Source organism: Tenrec ecaudatus, chromosome 1, assembly GCF_050624435.1.
Source record: "Tenrec ecaudatus isolate mTenEca1 chromosome 1, mTenEca1.hap1, whole genome shotgun sequence".
NCBI classification, from domain to species: domain Eukaryota; kingdom Metazoa; phylum Chordata; class Mammalia; order Afrosoricida; family Tenrecidae; genus Tenrec; species Tenrec ecaudatus.
In genome coordinates, this window is record NC_134530.1 from 306,490,798 (window position 1) to 306,498,645 (window position 7,848).

General features: G+C 45.6%; 2 non-coding genes across 2 annotated transcripts; both read right to left on the reverse strand.

Moving 5' to 3' along the window:
* Window positions 1-336: 336 nt before the first annotated feature.
* On the reverse strand, window positions 337-408 carry TRNAA-AGC (transfer RNA alanine (anticodon AGC)). Its single transcript has one exon. It is a non-coding gene; the product is annotated as a tRNA-Ala (tRNA).
* A 5,606-nt stretch (window positions 409-6,014) lies between these two features.
* TRNAA-AGC (transfer RNA alanine (anticodon AGC)) lies at window positions 6,015-6,086 on the reverse strand. Its single transcript has one exon. It is a non-coding gene; the product is annotated as a tRNA-Ala (tRNA).
* Window positions 6,087-7,848: the final 1,762 nt, after the last annotated feature.

Consider the following 7,848-nt stretch of genomic DNA (forward strand, 5'->3'; position numbering starts at 1 on the left):
AGTACTTCAGCACTGAGTGTGAATTCATGCAAGATGAAATCTTGGGCAATTTTCATCTTTTCTCCATTTATATATTACCCATGGATCCAATTGTTAAGATTTTGATGTTCTTGACATTCAGTTGAAATACATACTGAAGATTGCAATCCTTATCTTTATCAGCATGGAGCTTCAATTCCTCCTCAGGTTCAGCAAGCAAGGTGGTGTCATCTGAATGTCCCAGGTTGCTTATCTCCAATCCTGATGTTGCAGTTTTTCTTTCTTTGGCTCTTACATCTCTTATCCCAATTCCATAGAGCTCGTGGATTATGCTTATGTTTTGTGAGGAGTAAAAGCTGGAGGTACTGGGGATCGAACCCAGGGCCTCGTGCATGCTAAGCACGCGCTCTACCACTGAGCTATACCCCCACTTAAGATGTTATCTTTTTAAAGAGTCTTGGGTACTCTTTGGAAGTCAAAATCATGATCAAAAGAAGATTGTCTTACGCTCAATTTCAAAATTCCCTTCGTTCGACTCTCTCAGGCACCGACACACGAGCAGAAAGGAGACAATGCTGGAAAGACAGGTATTGCTCCCGCTCCAAGGTCTCCCTCCACATTGTCCGGCGGCTGCTTCCATCCCTTTTGCTGCTCAGTCCCAGCATACAGCGCTCTCCGGGACTTCTCTGAATGGACTTAACTCTCTGTGCTCTCTTGACCCTTAGAGGTTATATATTAGTATTTTACCCGCGCAAAAATTTCAGTTTGTGCGGAAATAACTCTAAAATTGAATACTAGCAGAAACAATTAAATCCAAAAGAATAACAATTTTAAAAATTAAAAAAAAAAAACGAATAAGATAACCGGTTGAGAAAAGAGGTAACTGATCCAAGCAAACGCTTTGCACAGTAATGTGTCCTCAGAAAACCCTTACACGCTAAGTAGCATAGTTTTCCATATACATGTATATGTTATAGTTTTCATACATAATTATGTCGTTATATATGTTACATATATACATCACGTCTTCGTCTTGGCATGCTCCATGTTTCAGGCACCATTTTTTTAAACGTTTTATTAGGGGCTCATACAACTTTTATCACAAACCATACATACATCAATTGTGTAAAGTACATCTCTACATTCATTGCCCTCATCATTTTCAAAACATTTGCTCTCCACTTAAGCCCTTGGCATCAGGTCCTTTTTTCCCCTCCCCCCTTCCTGCTCCCTCATGAGCCCTTGATAATTTATAAATTATTATTTTGTCATATCTTGCCCTGTCCCACGTCTCCCTTCACCCACTTTTCTGTTGTCCGTCCCCCAGGGAGGAGGTCACATGTAGATCCTTGTAATCAGTTCCCTCTTTCCAACCCACTCTCCCTCTACCCTGCCAGTATCGCCACTCACACCACTGGTCCTGAAGGTATCATCCGCCCTGAATATCCTTTGCTTCCTGTTCCTGCCTGTACCAATGTACATCCTCTGGGCTAGCCAGACTTTCAAGTTACAATTAGAATCATGATAGTGGGGGTGAAAGCATTTAGGGACTAGAGGAAAGCTGTATTCTTCATCGGTGCTTCATCGTACCCTGACTGACTCATCTCCTCCCCTAGTCCCCTCCGCAAGGGCATCTTCAGTGGCCTACAAATGGGCTTTGAGTGTCCACTCTGCACTTCCCCCTTCATTCCCTATGGCAATATTTTTTGTTCTGATGATGCCTTATATCAGGCACCATTTTTATTGCTAGATGTAAGAAGAGGGGAAAAATGGATGAATGTTGATCAGGATGAAGTAGATATCCAGCACGTTGCAGGGTGTCATTTTGAATTGGTTTCCCCTCATCTTTGACCCATTGCAGGACTCCAGCTCCCTGGAAGCCTTCATGGCAAGGTCTGGCACCCACCTGTTCACTCATTCACCTGGGACCCACTGCCCTCTTCCTGTGGCACAGAACGTGTGGTGCAGAGCGAGCACATGGGCAGAGAGACCCACAGGAGGAGGATGGGTCCTCGACTTCAGAACTTCGGAGAGAACACAGGAAACTACAACAGCTTCCCTTTGATCTAAAGTTTCCCCTTTCCCCTCCTTTCTGTTGTTCCTTCTCCCAATCAGAGTGGAAAACAGGGATCAAGATGAGGGGTCTGTTGCTATGGTAGCACCCTTGTTTCAGGGTGAAGAGAACCTGCCTGAAGAAGGCCAGAGGTTGTTCAAAAAAAGGCTCCCAGAGATAACAGGTCCTGATCCCCGGAAGCTGTCAATGTGAATTTCTGCGGGAAATATTTCTTTGTGGATGTACTTAGGGTAAGGATATTGATGTGTGGAGATCCTTCTGGATCATCTGAGTTTGCCCTACATGCAATCAGGAAAGTTTTGAGAAGAGAGGCAGAGGGAGATTTCAACACACATAGAAGGCTTTGTTACTATAGAGATGAAGTAGGTGAAGATGAAACTTGTAGTTAGAAGAAGCTGGAAGAGGAAAGGGAAGGCTTCTCCTCTGGAGCCCCCCAGAAGGATCGAGGCCCTGCCAACCCCTGGAGAGAATCAATGTCAGCTGTTCTAAGCCACAGACTTGATCATTGGCTACAGCAGCCACAGGAAATTCCTGCACTATGGAAGCCAATCTTCCTCCCTGCCCTGTCCCCCAACTTCTCTCTTGTCTTTCTTCTGCTGTCAGCCACCTCATGCGGGTCTCAGGGTTTATTACATTCCATTTGGGTACCACTCAAAAGAATGTTGGGTTAACCGTTGCTTCTCAAGTGTCAGTCAAGGAATTCAGTAAACAATTGAAGATAAGAGTAAGAACTCTTGAGTTTGTAATTCTTGAAAAAAATTCATTTTTAATAAAAGATCCTGGGTAATGGGATAATAAGAACTGGAGGTGCCAGGAATTGAGCCCAGAACCTTGTACAAGCAAGACGCACACTGTCTCTGAGCTGTCCCGCTTTCCTGACGGATGGACTTGGGAAGCCCTTTAGGAAATGTCTCCAGCAGCGATTCTCAACCTGTGGACCGTGACCCTTTGGGGGTCAAACGATCCTTTCACAGTGATTGCCTGATTCAGAACAGTAGCAAAATTACAGTTATGAGATAGCAACAAAATAATTTTATGATTGGGGTGGGGTCACCACAACATGAAGAACGGTATTAAAAGGTCGAGGCATTGGCAAGGTTGAGATCCACTGCTCTAGAGTCTGCGCTTCCCTATTCCTGTGTTGAGTGACACTGAGTATAGAAGCAGAATTAATAGCTCCTTCAAAAGAGGCTACTGGGGGGGAAAAAAAAGAGGCTACTGAGGAGCTATGATCAGAGATCTGTGTCGCTGTGAGTTAAGTGTTAAGCCGCTGAATAAAAGGTTGGTGATTCAAAACCACCACCTGCTCTTCCAGGAAACCGATGGAAAGATGAGGCTGTCTGCTCCCATGCAGATCTACAGCACTAGAGCCCTCCTGTTCTGTCCTCCAGGGTCTCCAGGAGTGTGTTCTTTGGTAAGGGCTACTGGGAGTGTAGGGTGTTTGGCAGTGAGTCATTTTGGGTAAGGGATGTTGGGAATAGTGGAAAAAGGCTTCCTGTGAAAATGTAGTACAGAAAGAACCATAAGAAAAGTTACCAGGTAAACTTTTTTTTTGTTTTTAATTTTTTAAAAGTCCTTAGAGTTGAAGAATCAAAGACCCAGTGTGGGCGTTATTACGGGCTGCTATAGTTGGAGTCCCTCTTACATGCTTTTTTCCTCTCTTAATTCCATAAGTGTTTAATTCTACCATGTTAGACCTTTCGCAGGCCAAAACACTTTCCTGCTATTCGCTGATAACAATGTTAAGGATAAGACTTTGATGGGAAGAGCCAGAGTGAGAATAAAAGCCACATGTAATTTGCATAGTAATTTATTACCCAGGTTCTAAATAGAACCTTTAATTGTATTTGCCCCTTTAATTGTATTTATTATCTGGCTTTTGGGAATATAGACAACAAAGCATACACACCAAATCAACCATTTCTACAGGTGTTATTTAGTAACACGGATTACAGGAGTCCAGTTGTGCACCCAGTCACACTCCTCTTTGGTGTACTCACTTTAAGTTCAACAGGAAGGCCACTGAGTAAGCTCAACGTTTGAACTGAACAGCCGATTCAGGGATGGAGAGTACTGAGATTTTGAAAGTAAGCTGGTAAGTAGCTAGGCGCAGGATTTAGAGACCAAATGGATTTTCCCAGAACAAAACGTGGCAGAGGCGTAAAAGTAAGCCAACAAACAGGAGAAGGTACATAAAGAGGTATTTTTATTTGTCTGGTTTTTTTTAATTAAAAGATCATTTTATTGGGGGCTCTTACAAGTCTTATTCCATTGGCTGGTCTTAATTGTGGGAGGAATTAGTAGCTGAGTGGGTTTCCAAGGCTGCAAATCTTTATTGGAGTAGAAAGCTTCATTTTTCTCCCTCAGAGCTGTTGGTGGTTTTGAACTGCTGAGCTTTCTCCTAGCAGCCCACTGCCTAACCCATTCAACTCTACATCATAAATTGCATTTATGTTTATAAGTATTATTATGTATACATCACAACATTCAGCCAGAATGTCTACAATTTTACAGTGCAAATAAATCATTTGGGAATCCTGTTAAAACATGTTTAGGAGGTGTGGGGTCAAGCTGAGAGTCTGTCCTTATTTTTAGTCTGTGTTAACCAAAACCAGACTTGTTGCCCTGAAATCTATTCTAACTCAGGGCCATCCCATTAGTTACAGAGTAGACACGTCGTCTAGGGTTTTGTAGGCTGCAATCTTAACATACGCAGCTTGTCAGGACTTCCTTCTGCTGTCTTGCTGGGAGGGTTGGAAGTGCCAAATTCAGGCTAGCAGTCTACAAACTATTTGCACCGTCTAAGGACTTGAAAGAACAACCAGAATGATCCTTAGAGAGTCGTCTCAAGTGCTTTGGACATGGTATCAGGGGAGACCTCTCCTTGCAGAAGGACATCGCGTTTGGTAAAGCGAAAAAGAGGAACGTCCTCGACAAGGCGGATTGACACAGTGGCTGCAGCAATGGATTCAAAGATAGGAACAACGATGAGGATGGCGCAGGATTGGGCAGTGTTTTGTTTTGTTGTACATAGGCCGCTATGAGTCCTGACCGCCTAGCTGGCACCCCGCAACGGCAAAAGGCCTGGCGTGGGAGACAAACGAGTCCACTTGCCCCTGTAAATGTTTACAGGCCCAGGAATTACGATAAAGGCCCAGGGACTCTATGGCAGTGGCTCTGCTCTCTTGAATAAGATTTGAAAGAAAACCTCAAGGTCCCGGGAGTTGAAGTTCCTCTTTCAGACTTACCTATAGTGACCCTATACCTCGAGAAGCTCTGCCCGTGGAGGTTACGGGAATTAAGTCTTTACAGGAGCAGACAACCGCCTCGCGCTTCCGAAGGAGGGGCTGGTGTGTTTGAACCGTCAACCTTAAGGTTAGCGGGCCCAATGCACGAAGGACTATTGTGAATTACCTCGGGAAGCCAATCCTGCTGGGCTAAGACGAAGTACTAGACAGACCTGGAAACGAACTCTTGAACTTTAGCTGAATGCTCTTCCCCGTAATATTCCTCTTTAAGGGTGATACCTTTACATTCTTTACTTTCTTTGATGAAAGCGAATTTCTCAGCTGCCGCGTTTGGAAGGCTTCCGTCAGGATCAGTCATGCCCCCCACCACCCCCCACCCGCAAGAGCTAAGAGAAATGGAGAGGCTTGTGTTTTTCTTTCCGTGCCCGTGTTTACGCTCTTGCTTTCTTACTGACATTGGAAACTAGAACCAGAGACGGCGGCGGGCTGACGTCTTAGACTGCGGGCTGTTGACCGACTGGCCCTTCTGGTCCTTTCCAGACACAGCTACCCTGGGAAAGGTCACGCCTTTAGGAAGAGATGGGACAGCGGTTACACAGCAGGCTTACATTCTGTGACAGGAGGAAAAGGAGAATGAAGCCGCGGAACAATAAATAAAAAACAAAACCAAGACCTCTCTTCACCACCCCAGGCCCCAAAAGAGAAAAGCAAAATGGAGGTGCCGGGGATTGAACCCGGGGCCTCGTGCATGCTAAGCACGCGCTCTACCACTGAGCTACACCCCCTGAGGGATAGCGGTTTTGGGAAAATATACAAGACTGATTGCTCACTGCCAGACCCCAAATTAATGTCTGTGCTAACATTTAATGAGGTCTAAAATCCAAGTGCTGTGTCCCGCACACTTGAACGGATAAAGCGCAGACTGCATTTTAGATCGAAAGTTCCCTCCGAGAGCGTGGGATCGTTCGGCTCCTGGAACCGCTTCCCTGCCGCCTTGGAAAAGCCCGGGATGCAGCCTTCTCTCCCGGGTCTCGGTGCTGTCGCTTCCTCTCCTCTGTCACTGCCTTCGAGCGCGGCCAGGAGGCTCGAAATACCACAGAGGTCAGTTTCGATGTCGGTGAGCCCAGGGGACAGGACGCGAACTGTCCTGCGACCCCGGGGAGCTGCTGGAGACGCGCCCCCGACACGCGCGCAAAACCCCGAACCTGCGAGCCGCCAGCCGGGACGCGCAGCCGCGACAGCAGCGCCGCTTGGCGGGCAGGAAAATGTGACACAGGTGCGTCCCAGTAATGCCGGGAGAGTGATGGAGAGCCACGGGCCTGCAGGGGGAATGAATCACTGCCTTTCACCAGCCTGGTCCTTCTCAGAGGCTCGGGACCCCTTGTCTGTAAGACAAGCCCAGCAAACCACAGAGCCTCTGGTACAGTGGGGAACCCGCTTATATGCTGAGAAATATAGAATTTAGGAAATATGATCAATGATTTGCCTGCAATCAGAGATGAAAGAGATGGCAATAAAAGGAACACGAATCTTCCCATGTAAAGGTTTTAGAGCAGTCTGAAGGGATTGCCACACAGAAAAAACGCTTTGGGATTTTCGTCACAAATTGAAAAGAATGAACCAACAAACGATCCTTGAACTAACTACAAGTGGTATTAAAAAACCCAGGGACAAGGGAACAACAAATGATCCAAATTGGTGGTGAAGTGGGTGTAAGAGGCCTGGTAGGGCATGATCAAGGATAATGTCACCAAGAGGAATTGCTGAAACCCAGGTGGGGACTGAGCATGATAGTGGGACAGGTGGAAAGTCAAGGGAAATAGAGGAAAGAGCTGGGAGGCAAAAGGCATTTATAGAGGTCTAGAAAAAGACATGTACATATGCAAATATATTTATATATGAGGATGAGGAAATAGATCTATGTGCCTATATTTATAGGTTTAGTATTAAGGTAGCAGAAGGACATTGGGACTCCACTCAAGTACTCCCTCAATGCAAGATTACTTTCTTCTATTAAATTGGCATTCTATGATGCTCATCCTCCCGACACAACTGCTGAAGACAAAGTGGGTGAATAAACAAATGTGGTGAAGAAAGCTAATGGTGCCAGCTATCAAAAGATATAGCATCTGGGGTCTTAAAAGCTTGAAGGTAAACACGCGGCCATCTAGCTCAGAAGCAACAAAGCCCGCATGGAAGAAGCACACCAGACTGTGTGATCACATAGTTCTGAAGGGATCAGTTATCAGGCATCAAAGAACAAAAAAATCATATAATTGGGTGTACACCTCCATGATACGATCACTAAAGACAAATGGGTGCATAAGCAAATGTGGCGAAGAAAGCTGATGGTGCCTGGCTATCAAAAGATCTAGCATCTGGGGTCTTACAGGCTTGAAGGTAAACAAGTGGCCATCTAGCTCAGAAGCAACAAAGCCCATATGGAAGAAGCACACCAGCCTGTGCAAACGCGAGGTGTCAAAGGGATCAGGTATAAGGCATCATCAGAACAAAAATATCTTACCATAGTGAATGAGGGGGGAATTT